The 12,910-nt window shown below is 39.0% G+C and overlaps 1 protein-coding gene across 15 annotated transcripts in view; it reads right to left on the reverse strand.

Moving 5' to 3' along the window:
• ncoa2 (nuclear receptor coactivator 2) overlaps nucleotides 1–12,910 on the reverse strand; it is a 244,572-nt gene that overhangs the window by 216,429 nt on the left and 15,233 nt on the right. For 9 of the 15 annotated variants that reach the window (XM_078398129.1, XM_078398144.1, XM_078398146.1 and 6 more), the window contains exon 2: nucleotides 5,324–5,473. The exons of the other annotated variants lie outside the window; for them this stretch is intronic. The gene's annotated coding sequence lies outside the window, so the exon portion shown is untranslated. The remainder of the gene's footprint in view (nucleotides 1–5,323; nucleotides 5,474–12,910) is intronic. 15 annotated transcript variants of the gene reach the window in all.

Consider the following 12,910-nt stretch of genomic DNA (forward strand, 5'->3'; position numbering starts at 1 on the left):
CAGTCAGAGAGTTGTAAATCTGAGGAATTCTCTGCCTCAGAAGGCAGTGGAGGCCAATTCTCTGGATGCTTTCAAGCGAGAGCTAGATAGAGCTCTTAAAGATAGTGGAGTCAGGGAGTATGGGGGGGGAAGGCAGGAACGGGGTACTGATTGTGAATGATCAGCCATTATCACATTGAATGGCGGTGCTGGCTCGAAGGGCCGAATGGCCTACTCCTGCACCTATTGTCTATTGCCTTATGCAGAACCGTTAGCTGGACCACTTGGCGTACTGCAAACCCCTTGGAACATTATTAATGACAAACACACTGGCAGCAAGCTGAGCCTGTGTGGCAGCAAGCCAACTTTGCAGCAAAACCTGGATATGGGTCAGGCTTAAGTAGCAAGTAACTACCTCATAAGTGCCATCACCAATAATAGTGACCTCTCCTTGCTATTTTCAGCCATGATCACATTGAATGGTGGTGCTGGCTCGAAGGGCCGAATGGCCTTCTCCTGCACCTATTGTCTATTTTTGGCAGAGTCCCACACCATCAAAATCTAGGTGCCAGCGGCATAACCGGACCATACTCAAATATTATGGATGGAAAACCATGTTCAGGGTTGCAATTTGGATGCAGGTGTCTCCTCTTCTGGCTTTCCACAGATTTACCACCATCTTCAAGACAAAACTCAGGGATGTAAAGGAACAATCGCTACTTGCCTGAATGAGTGCAACTGCAACAATACTTTAAGAAGCTCAAAAGGACACAAAGAACTGGAGTAAATCATGGATAGGTAACATGTCAGGTCCAGACTTTTCTTCAGACTGCTTTTAAGAAGCTCGTCGACATCCAAAACAAAGCAGCATGTTTAGCCGGCACTTCATGTCACTTTAAGAATTCACTCCTTCCACAGTCAGGCCACCCTGCGGCATTGCGCACAATCAACAAGATGCATTCCAGCAGCTCATCAAGATATTCTACACCTTCGATATCAAGATCTCCACTGCAGCAGCAGAAAAAGCAACCCTCTGCTGTGCCAGGAGGCTTCTGTCCAGTTGCAATCACAGTTGCAATGACTTCAACCTACTCTTGAAGCAAGGAAGGCTGGGTTTAAACAGAGCAGATACATTTTAACTGGAATGCAATACTAAAAAACTGCAGATGCTGGTTCATACCAAACATGCTGCAGTAACTCAATGGGTCAAGCAGCATCTAAGGAGAAAATAGATGGGTGAAGTTTCAAGTTGGGACTGTTTAGATTTTTAACTGGTGCTTGTCACTCACACAACTGGACCCACTTCAGGGCACTCATCAGTCGGGTGAATGCTGACCAGATGCTGAAATTATTAACCTTTGTATTGCCTACTCATTGTAGTGGGCTTAGTCTATTTTAGTTTAGTTTCGAGATGCAGCATGGAAACTGGCCCTTCGGCTCACCGAGTCTGCGCTGACCAGTGATCACCCATACACACTCGTGACAGAATTACACGTTACAGAAACCAATTATCTTACAAACCTGTACATCATTGGAATGTGGAAGGAAACCAGAGATGCCAGAGAAAACTCACATGGTCACAGGAAGAACACAAACTCCATACAGACAGCACCCATAGTCAGGATGAAACCCGGGACTCTGGTACCGTTAGTCAGCAACTCTACCTTTGCGCCATCCTGTGCTATCTGTATTGATTGGAACAGTGGTTGGTGAATTATACATTACAATGCCTGCAATCATTTTTGGGGGCTTATGTGATTCAACCCTCAGTACCGTGTATATTAAGACAACAAAAGTGAAGATATCTATAGTTAAATGATGTTCCAGGGTTATTGTTAATTTCTCAGCCAGTGCTATTTATCAATAGTAACTGGAGAAAAATTACACCCATATAAATTCTACATTTTCTTGGAATCCAATAGAGGTTATGTGATTTAACCAATTAAATATCTAGTAAACCCTATAAAAGAGGTCCCTAAGCTCAAGCTCTTTTGCAGGCTAAGGTGAGTAAGTGAATTTTCTTCATATAAAAAGGGATGATGTTCACTCCACGTTAAAGAAGGATTTCTATGCAGGACACTCTACTGACCAAAAGCAAGCCTTGTTAGTGCTGTTCCAGCATATACAAGAACAAATCACATAAAAGTGAAGAAAAAAAACAGCTCAAATGTGTGAGGTGAATCAGATTGCAAAAGGAGGAATCACATTACTTACTTTACTAAAATGATTTAAATCAAGATTTGTATATATTTTTAGGATTTTAATATTTATTAGGACTTTATTACATATTTATCATAGACCAAATTTTGATACCATATATAAAACCACCTTTCATATAGTGTCTTAGCACTTGACATTCTCATGCAAAGAATCTATGTCGTTGCACTTAAAAATATTAATCTTGAGCAAGATGTTCAGACTCAATATCCATCAGTATTACTGCACTTAGTTTAGTGGTACAGCGCAGAAACAGGCCCTTCTTCCCGAGTCCATACCAACCAGTGATCCCCACACGCCAACACTATCTTACACACTTGGGACAATTTACAATCATACCAAACCAGATAGCCTACAAACCCGCATGTCTTTGGAGTATGGGAGGAGAAAACCCACGCAGGTCACAGGGAGAACGTATAAACTCTGTAGAGACAGCACCCATAGTCAGGATCGAACCTGGATCCCTGGTGCTGTCATGCAGCAACTCTACCGCTGTGCCACCCTAGTTGCTACAACACTTCAATTTTACAAATCGGTACAGAAACTATCATAAATTCATATTCATAAAACTTCTTGTCCAAAGGCCATATATACTGTTCCAAGTTGTTTCCTTAACAAAACTGCAGATTCCCTTCTTCTCCTTTCTCAAGCCTGCTCAAAGTCTCTCTTCAGCTGCCCAGTGAAATAAGTGTGAAAGAGTAGGAGATATTGCACTACATTCCAAAATATGGTGAGATCTCTTCCACTTGTATAACAGGAACAAACAAAACTTGTCAATGTGTTTGAAGACTGCATCAGTACAAAGTCCAACTTCCCTGGTACAAAAATAATTCTCAATTGATTTGCTCAAACTTTCTATCAAATCTGTTGTCAAGACATCATACTGAATAGCCAATAATAGATGGGGCAATATCTGTGCCTCAGTCGATTGGGCTATGAAATAAGATTGACAACAGGTTCGATTAATAAAACATGCTAGCTGGTTCACATATTCAGATGATGCTTGGGCATGATGAATAATTGCAGGATAACATACTAACACCTATTAACTGTATCATTGAAGAAATAAGGATCCCTTTGTTGACCAAACCTCATGGAATTATACTCTAGCAATGAGGCAAGACTTCCCAGAGTCATGGTATAAAACTGGGAAAATATGATTTCAATTATAGGTTCATTGCATTCTCCACAATAACCATCGTCACAATGCAAGGATGTGCATTCTTGTGGGATGAAAAACAAGGAAACAGGGTATCCTACCATTATGACCTGACCGTTCATCTTCCATCACTAATAATATGCCGTGACCAGCAAGCACAAGTAAGATACTAAATTGAAAAGTTCACCCATATGAAGTGAATTTAGAGATGCTTGCAGCTCTTGAAATGCATCCTTTGGTGATTAAATCAATGCCAGTAATTGACAAGACCATATACTCATCCCCACATGAAGAGTAAAAGACAAAGCAGATATGCAGTTTATTTTCCCTGTAGTCATTACAGCAATTGCCAAATAGCTGTTCATATAGCAGTCACGTATTATATCAAATTTCTAAAAGCAAAACAATTCTGCTTTATAATATTAATATCCAGATATCACATCTAATCATAATTGTTACTTTAAATATGTACTTTTAAAAACAATATTATTCACTTTCTTTCACTGCAGACACCATCTTGCAGGCAACTTCTAACGGCCATTTCACACCAAGATCTTTAAAAAGCAATAAAATGAACATTCAATTTATCAATACTTCACAGATATAGTAGCATAGATTAGCAGTCAAAAAATATGATTAGATATTCCACTGGAAGCAGCTTGAGATTTTTAAATTCATTATTTTAAAACATCTAGAGTTTAGCCTTGGAATGTATTTTAAAACTCAATTTCTTCAAATGACTCAACTCAATTGACTTAGTGTCTCTTACAGAAGTAAATCATTTGTCATTATTCCAATCATGCATATGGTATATATAGCATATGTCATGGTATGCATTCCCATACCAGAAGTCTTCTATTCATCATTTAAAGGAAAAATGTAGGATAACGGACATAAAAGCTTCAAATAAATAACTTGGATTTTCTTCTTATGGAATATAATTCAGAGACAGAATAAGTATATTATGGAGTTTGAAAGATAGACGAAAAGAAAATGCATTCATATAATCCAGGAGCCCAAAACTAGCCATCATAAGTGGAAGGCATACAAATCCCATTTTGTTTTTAACTCAGCGACAAAACTGTAGAGCATGTTAACATGTGGAATGGTTGAGGTAATTAATCTGGCAGTTAACAATGGCAGACATGGTAACCACCCAAAGGGTAAAAGAAAATGATTTGGATATATTTATTATGTAAAATAAATCTGTGATATAACAAAGCAGGACAAATCTTTCATAACACAAGCCTAGTGGTCTGTTTCTGCATCACAAAGTACTAGCCAGTACTCAAATCAAATTATTTACTGTAGTTCAGCAGGAATGTAAGTGTACCACTGTCTTCTGGCAAAAAGATAATAAATGATAAACTTGTTAGTAAATGATAAATGTTCACCTCCCGAAATTATTTTTGAACATTTGAAGAAAGAATTTTGAGTCATTCAGCCCTGCTTTCCACTAACCCCTCCAAAACAATCTTCCTGAACCAATAGAACAGAGTCTGGAATATGGATCTATAGTGACCAATCACACTCATTACTAGGCTAACGTCTCAGAATAAATTATGTACACAAACCTACAAATTTCTCCATCAAACTAAGTACAACTGACACACCACTGCCCTTGCAATTTTTTACAGTGCAAACTGAAACAGACTATTAAATAACATCTATATGAAATATAGTAACAAAACCAGTAATTGCAAACTGATTTGATTTTCATCTACTTGTATTCCTTATCCACAAATGATAAAATTCAATTCCAACTCGATATCCAACATCCACAAAAACATTTTCCTGTGGGTGCTTCAGATTTCTCTACCATTCATTTCCACCTCTCAGCACTGAAAAAATAACATTAGATATAGAAGGAATTGTTCTGCCCTCTTAGTTTAAGAATGCTACATTTCATTCTCTCAAGATTGTGAACAGCAATTTTGTCGTCAATGTTTTCCGTACAATTCAACTTACATTTGGGGCGTTGTGCGCAGGAAGGATGTCGAGGCTTTGGAGAGAGTGCAGAAGAGGTTCACCAGAATGTTGCCTGGATTAGAGTGTTGGCTACAAGGACAGGTTGGTCATACTTGGATTGTTTTCTCTGGAGCAGAAGCTGTGGGCAACCTGTTTGGAAGCATGTAAAATTATGAGAGGCACAAATAGGATAGAAAATCAGAGTATTTTTCCGAGGGTGAAAATATAAAATACTAGAGGGCATATGTTTAAGGGGAGATAAGGAGTGGGGGGAAAGTTTAAAGGAGAGTTATGAGGCAAGTTTTTTTTAAAGTGCTGGGTTCCAGGAATATGCTGTCAGAAGAGGTGGTAGAACCAGTTACTTACAATTTAAAAAAAATATTTTGACAAGATACTTGAACAAACAGGGATTGGAGGGATTACAGTATTAGTATTAGTACAGTATTAGGATTACAGCACACAGTATTAGTTTAGATTGACATCATAGTTGGCCAAAGAGCCTGCTCCTGCGCTGTATTGCTCTACAATCTAATTACCACATTAGATCTGACTCTTCTTTAGTTACGCCTGAGTCATTTTACACCTGCTTTTTCGAATTTAGTCCTTAAATCAATGGCACTTCACATCTTTAGGTGTTTTAAAGACCTGATTCATTGGCCACAAATTTGGCTTCCCATGCCACTTTCCTCCTTCAGAATTTTGGCTGCATCCTATGCACCTTCAAAAGCTCTGATATGATTCTTGTTACATATGTGCCAAAAAAAGATATTCTTTGATTTTAAAATTATATTTTCTATCAGCCAGCTGTGTTCTGTGTAGCATTTTAAGGAAATGTGCAATGCAAAATTATTGCTCTACAATGACATACACAGCTTCCAAACAAATTTGGCTATTAATAATTGATAAAATTGAACATAGAATTCCAGTTACTCTAACAAAATGAAAATTAAACAAAGAATCTATCAAGCATCTAATATTAAAACAATCAAAATCTAAACAGCAATGCCCCTTTCTAGTAAATATTCAAAGACGTTACAAGACAATACAGAAAAAGTGCAGGACAGGGGCCGCATACAGACATTAATGCAAATTACATCAAGAACAAGGGACATTGCAGGGATTGGACCATGAGAAAGACTGTTGGAAAAGCAAACATACTGGAAATGAACATTTGGACTGGCGAGTGTGATGAGGACTAGATAATGCATGCAGGGGAGGAGTTATACGGGCAATGCAGAGGCATTTTCACAGAGTACACAATGGTGAAAAAGACAGGCCACCTTACTGTGATGATGAATGTTGCAAAAGGACAAAGGATCAGCGCCTCACCCACTGATTCTTCAATGAAAAGCAAGATTGCTCCATTGTTATACAAAGGAGCAAGCAAAAATCACATTAACCTTTCAAAAACTAGAATTAAATTTAGCCTGATAAATTTCACATTTAAAAAGCTTGCCTCTGTAAATGCATCACATTGCATCTGTAAGATCTCAGTTGCGGGTAACCTGCTCTTGACCCTCGTACCAGGGATTCGATTCATTGTTTACAGGCTAGAGCAGGCATTGTTTACTGAGACTCATTAATCTAAATTTAAGTATTGACTTCCCATGCCCTTTAATATCCCTTCTTCAGTTTAATCAATCCTTTATTTCAATCCAATATTGTACTTAAATTACAAAAACTCAGCCCCCTTTATTGTACATCAACTGTATTAAAACTATGCATTTTCAATCCTAATGGTTCAATTGATTTTAAGTTACATAGCTGAAAATGATACTCGGTAACAATAAGGGTTCATAATCCACATTACCGCCCACCTTTACCATTTCTTTTTAAACCAACCAGATTTTACTCAAGACATTAACACAAATACTGCCAAGTTAAGAGCTTCCCATTGAACTGCTGGGTGGGGCATTCCACAAGCAAGGACAAAACAAACTACTGAATAAAACTCCCAATGGCCCTTCAGCAAAGCTACAAACACCAGCACCAATGCAAAAACAAATTACACTACATCACCTAAATTTCTATGTTACTGATTAATTGGTGTAAACACATTCTGGCATGAGTTAGTCTCTTCTCACATTCACACTCAGGGCAGCAAGAAACCGACAGAGTGCGCGACAGATCCCTTAAGCTTAGATTTAAATCACCCTCAGTATTCTTGCAAAATTCGCAGAAGCATTAAATTTCAGAACCCATGCAAATTTTAAATTAAGTAACTATGAGTTATAATTTTAGTCTGAAGCGGTATGAACAAAAGGAAATTATGTTAAGACATGATGGGAATCCAAATTGAAGTCACTTGGACATTTATTTTTCCAAGAAAATCAAACTTGAACATTGTAGTGAAAAACATGAATCATTTGAGGCAAACAGAAACCAGCAGTTTAGATTGACAAAGTAAAGAGGCTGCACTATCCACATCATCCAACAGTTTAAGAAAGCCATAAACAAGGATTTATGGACTTGTCAACAAATTTCACTCAAACTGATTTAACGACTAATTATACCATATTGTAATAAATTCAAACCTTACAGAACCGTCATTTTCTGTATTTCAAATAGTTTTAGCAATGCATATAAATGTCAGTATGAAAGAAGAATCAAATTACTGAGTACAGCACTTATTCTAGGTATTAGCTAGCTCGCCATTCAACATTTTTTTCTCACGAGGGATACATTTTCTATTGAAAGAGACCAACTCAGATATACCTGCAGTTTTTTTTTTAATGTCAGAGGGGTCCAGGGACAATCTACTACCACAATTAAGTCAACAGGCAGGACAATAAAACGCAATGTCCACTTACAACCCTCTTTCTGCAATGGAAAAGACCAGAAATACCATTACATCACTACTGATGATGTCACGTGAAATAAGTTTTGTACAATATCTTAACTGTTTTCTTTTCATCACTCAGATCAATGTACAAATTGATGCTTCAAATTCCCAATGAAGATTGGATGTCGCCATCGGTGTCACATTATCAGACTCTGCACTTGAAATTCAGTGACTTCAGGCCTCTCCTTGTTGCCCCCCAATCCTTTGTTTCCAAAAACAATTTATCAAATTCACATCTTGTCCAATGCCACTTTCCACACTTACATCCATGACAACAATGCACCCAAATATATATTTCTTAAACATAGGTTTCTGATATCAAGTCATTTGCTGGGTCCTGGAACTTCCATCCAGACTATATTGTTCCATATCTTGCATTAACACATCCTCAACAAGGTTTTTAATTTCCCTTAAAATCACATCTTCAATGCATTTTACCTGCACTTAACAAAAATATTTAAAGTTTTATCATTCTAAACATTTCAAATTCATTAATTTCTTGTAGTTTAACACAAAACCTAGTTTAAGCAATATACCTATTAGTTAGAAGTTATAGATGGGATGACAACTCAAGTTTCATATGACTCAGCTATCAAGAAAAAACCTAGCCAAGCCTATATAATGGATGTTACATAAATGCAAAACTGGTTAGCCAACTTTCAGTTACTGTTTTTGCAGCAATGTACTGCATGCTTACAAACGGTTTCCATCGACTCTCAAAGTAACACAGTCTCAAAAAACCCTGCAATCTCCTATTCCAATTGGAAAGAGTGACACCAAAGCTGATTATTTCATTTAGCATTTTTTTGGGGTAAAATTTTAACTATAAAATTATCAGTTTCATTTCGTATGATAGCTTGATTTATTGGTTGGCAAATATTAATTGGTTCGAGCACCTAGAAATGTGTGAATGCTTTTATATTATACAAAAGTATTAGATCAAATCCTTCTAACCAAATAAGATTTCAACAAAGCAGAACAAACAGCTTCTCAAATAGATTCACTCCACAAGTGCACAACCTCCATTTGGTGCCTCCTTGCTGCCCAGACAAGCTCATAAACTTGCCCTGGGGAGGAAACAGAAATCCAATCACACTGCAGCCCATAAGTGTACTAACTAAATCCCAAAGCAGCTACTTACAATTACAAAAAGACTCCTTAAATTATTGAAAATAGCATCCAATGCTTTTGTAACGACCATCATACAATGCCATGCTAAATAAAATGTTGGAAACGGAGACACAGAGAGACGAAGAGGAGACATCAGGTATCTTCAGTGAGCATGCCACTGAAAGAACCACAGAACATTTCAGCAAGGAACAGGCCCTTCAGCCCACAATGTCTGTATCGAACATGATGCCGTGAAATTAATCTCGTCTCCTGCATGTGATCCATTTCCTTCCATTCCCTGCATATAGAAACATAGAAAAATAGGTGCAGGAGTAGGTCATTCAGCCCTTCGTGCCAGCACCATCATTCAATAAGATCATGGCTGATCATCTACAATCAGTACCCCGTTCCTTCATTTTCCCCATATCCCTTGATTCCTTTAGCCCTAAGAGCTAAATCTAACTCTCTCTTGAAAACATCCAGTGAATTGGCCTCCACTGCCTTCTGCGGCAGAGAATTACACAGATTTACAACTCTCTGGGTGAAGAAGTATTTCCTCGTCTCAGTCCTAAATGGCCTACCCCTTATTCTTAAACGGTGACCCATGGTTCTGGACTCTCCCAACATCAGCAATATTTTTCCTGCATCTAGCCTGTCCAATCCTTTAAGAATTTTATATGTTTCTATAAGATCCCCTCTCATCCTTCTAAATTCCAGTGAATACAAGCCCAGTCGACCCATTCTTTCATCATATGTCAGTCCTGCCATCCTGGGAATTAACCTGGTGAACCTACGCTGCACTCCCTCAATAGCAATAATGTCTTTCCTCAAATTAGGAGACCGAAATTGCACACAATACTCCAGGTGCAGTCTCACCAGGGCCCTGTATAACTGCAGTAGGACCTCCTTGCTCCTAAACTCAAATCCACTCACAATGAAGGCCAACATGCCTTTAGCTTTCTTCACTGCCTGCTGTACCTGCATGCTTATTTTCAGTGACTGATGTACAAGCACACCCAGGTCTCGTTGCACCTCCTCTTTTCCTAATCTGACACCATTCAGACAATAATCTGTCTTCCTGTTCTTGCCACCAAAGTGGATAACCTCACATTTATCCACATTATATTGTATCTGCCCACTTACCCAACCTGTCCAAGTCACCCTGCAGCCTCATAGCATCCTCATCGCAGCTCACACTGCCACCAAGCTTTGTGTCATCCGCAAACTTGGAAACGTCACATTTAATTCCCTTGTCTAAATCGTTAATATATATTTTAAATAACTGGGGTCACAGCACCGAGCCTCGCGGCACCCCTCTAGTCACTGCCTGCCATTCTGAAAAGGACACGTTAATTCCTACTCTTTGCTTCCTGTCTGCCAACCAGTTCTCTATCCATTTATTCACAAAATGCTGGAGTAACTCAGCAGGTCAGGCAGCATCTCGGGAGAGAAGGAATGGGTGACGTTTCAGGTTGAGACCCTTCTTCAGTCTGAAGAAGGGTCTTGACCCAAAACGTCACCCATTCCTTCTCTCCCGAGATGCTGCCTGACCTGCTGAGTAACTCCAGCATTTTGTGAATAAATCGATTTGTACCAGCATCTGCAGTTATTTTCTTATAGTTCTCTATCCATGTCAATACCTTACCCCCAATACCATGTGCTCTAATTTTGCTCACTAATCTCTTATGTGGGACCTTGTCAAAGGCTTTTTTAAAGTCCAGATACACCCACATCCACTGGCTCTCCCTTATCCATTCTACTTGTTACATCTTCAAAAAAATCCAGAAGATTAGTCAAGCATGATTTCCCCATCATTAATCCATGCTGACTTTGACCGATCCTGTCACTGCTTTCCAAATGCACTGCTATTACATCTTTAACAACCGACTCATACATCTTCTCCACTACTGTGCAAAACTAACTAGTCTATAATTGACCGTTTTCTCTCTCCCTCCTTTCTTAAAACTTGGGGTCACATTGGATCAGTTCCTGTGGACTGGAGGGTAGCCAGAGTCGAGAGAACATTGGAAAACGGTCACCAGTGCATCCACAATTTCTAGGGCCACCTCTTTGAGTACTCTGCGATGAAGACCATCTGGCCCGGGGGATTTATCTGCTTTCAGTCCCAACAGTTTACCTAACACCATTTTCTGACTAATGTGGATTCCCTTCAGTTCCTCCCTTCCACTAGATCCTTGGTCCCCTAGTATTTCTGGGAGATTCTTTGTGTCTTCCCTAGTGAAGACAGAACCAAAGTACACATTTAACTGTTCTGCCATTTCCTTGTTTCTCATTATAAATTCACCCGTCTCTGACTGTAAGGGTCCTACATTCGTCTTCACTAATCTTTTCCTTTTTACATATTTAAAGAAGTTTTTAGATTCAGTTTTTATATTCCCTGCAAGCTTTCTTTCATGCTCTTTTACCTCCTCTTAATTAATCCTTTTGTCCTCCTCTGTTGCGTTCTAAATTTCTCCCAGTCCTCCAGTTTGCTGCTTCCTCTGGCCAATTTATATGCCTTCTTCTTGGATTTAACACTATCCTTGATTTTCCTGATTAGCCACGGTTGAGCCGCCTTCCCAGTTTTATTTTTTCGCCGGATAGCGATGAACAATTTTTGGAGTTCATCCATGCGATCTTTAAATCTTTGCCATTGCATCTCCACTGTCAAACATTTCAGTATAATTTGCCAGTCTACCCTAGCCAATTCCCATCTCATACCTTCAAAGTCTCCTTTCTTTAAGTTCAGGACTCGAGTCTGAATTACTCTCCATCCTCATGCATAATTCCACCATATTATGGTCACTGTTGCCCAAGGACTTTGCACAAGATCGCTTACTAATCCTTCCTCATTGCGCAATACCCAGTCCTCATTGCACAATACCCAGTCTAGGAAGGCCTGTCCTCTCGTCGGTTCTTCTACATGTTGGTTTAAAAAACCATCTCGTATATATTCCAGGAAATCCTCCTCATCAGCGCTGCTACCAATTTGGTTGGCCCAATCTGTATGTGGATTAAAGTCACCCATAAATGCTGTAGTTTTGCTACATGCATCCCTAATTTCCTGCTTGATGCTACCCTCAACCTCCCTATGTCTACTTGGTGTTCTGTATACAACTCCAACAAGCGTTTTCTGCCCTTGGCTATTTCCCAGTTCTATCTATACCGAATCTACAGCATCCAAGCTAATATCTCTTTTTGCTATTGCTTTAATCTCCTCCTTAACCAGCAATGCCACCCCACCTCCTCTTCCTTTCTGTCTATCCTTCTTGAATATCGAATACTCCTGCATGTTTAGCTCCCAGCCCTGGTCACCCTGGAGCCATGTCTCCGTAATTCCAACTATATCATATTCCTTAACTAATAACTGCACAATCAATTCATCCACCTTATTACGAATATCCATGTGCCTGTTCAAAAGCCTCTCAAATGCCACAATCATATTTACTGCCACCACCGTTTCACAAGCTTTCTCTATTGTGAAGAGTATCTGGACTCTCAGGTTTTATACAGGACCAGAAAAATGCAGCCATGATGTTTTAACAGGTTAATGAGTTTGATTGTTATAATGCAGCCACTTTATTGAGCGCAACACTATGAAGTGTTGGATGCTACGAAGTGTTAACTGTGCTAAT

Source organism: Rhinoraja longicauda, chromosome 4 (assembly GCF_053455715.1).
Source record: "Rhinoraja longicauda isolate Sanriku21f chromosome 4, sRhiLon1.1, whole genome shotgun sequence".
NCBI classification, from domain to species: domain Eukaryota; kingdom Metazoa; phylum Chordata; class Chondrichthyes; order Rajiformes; family Arhynchobatidae; genus Rhinoraja; species Rhinoraja longicauda.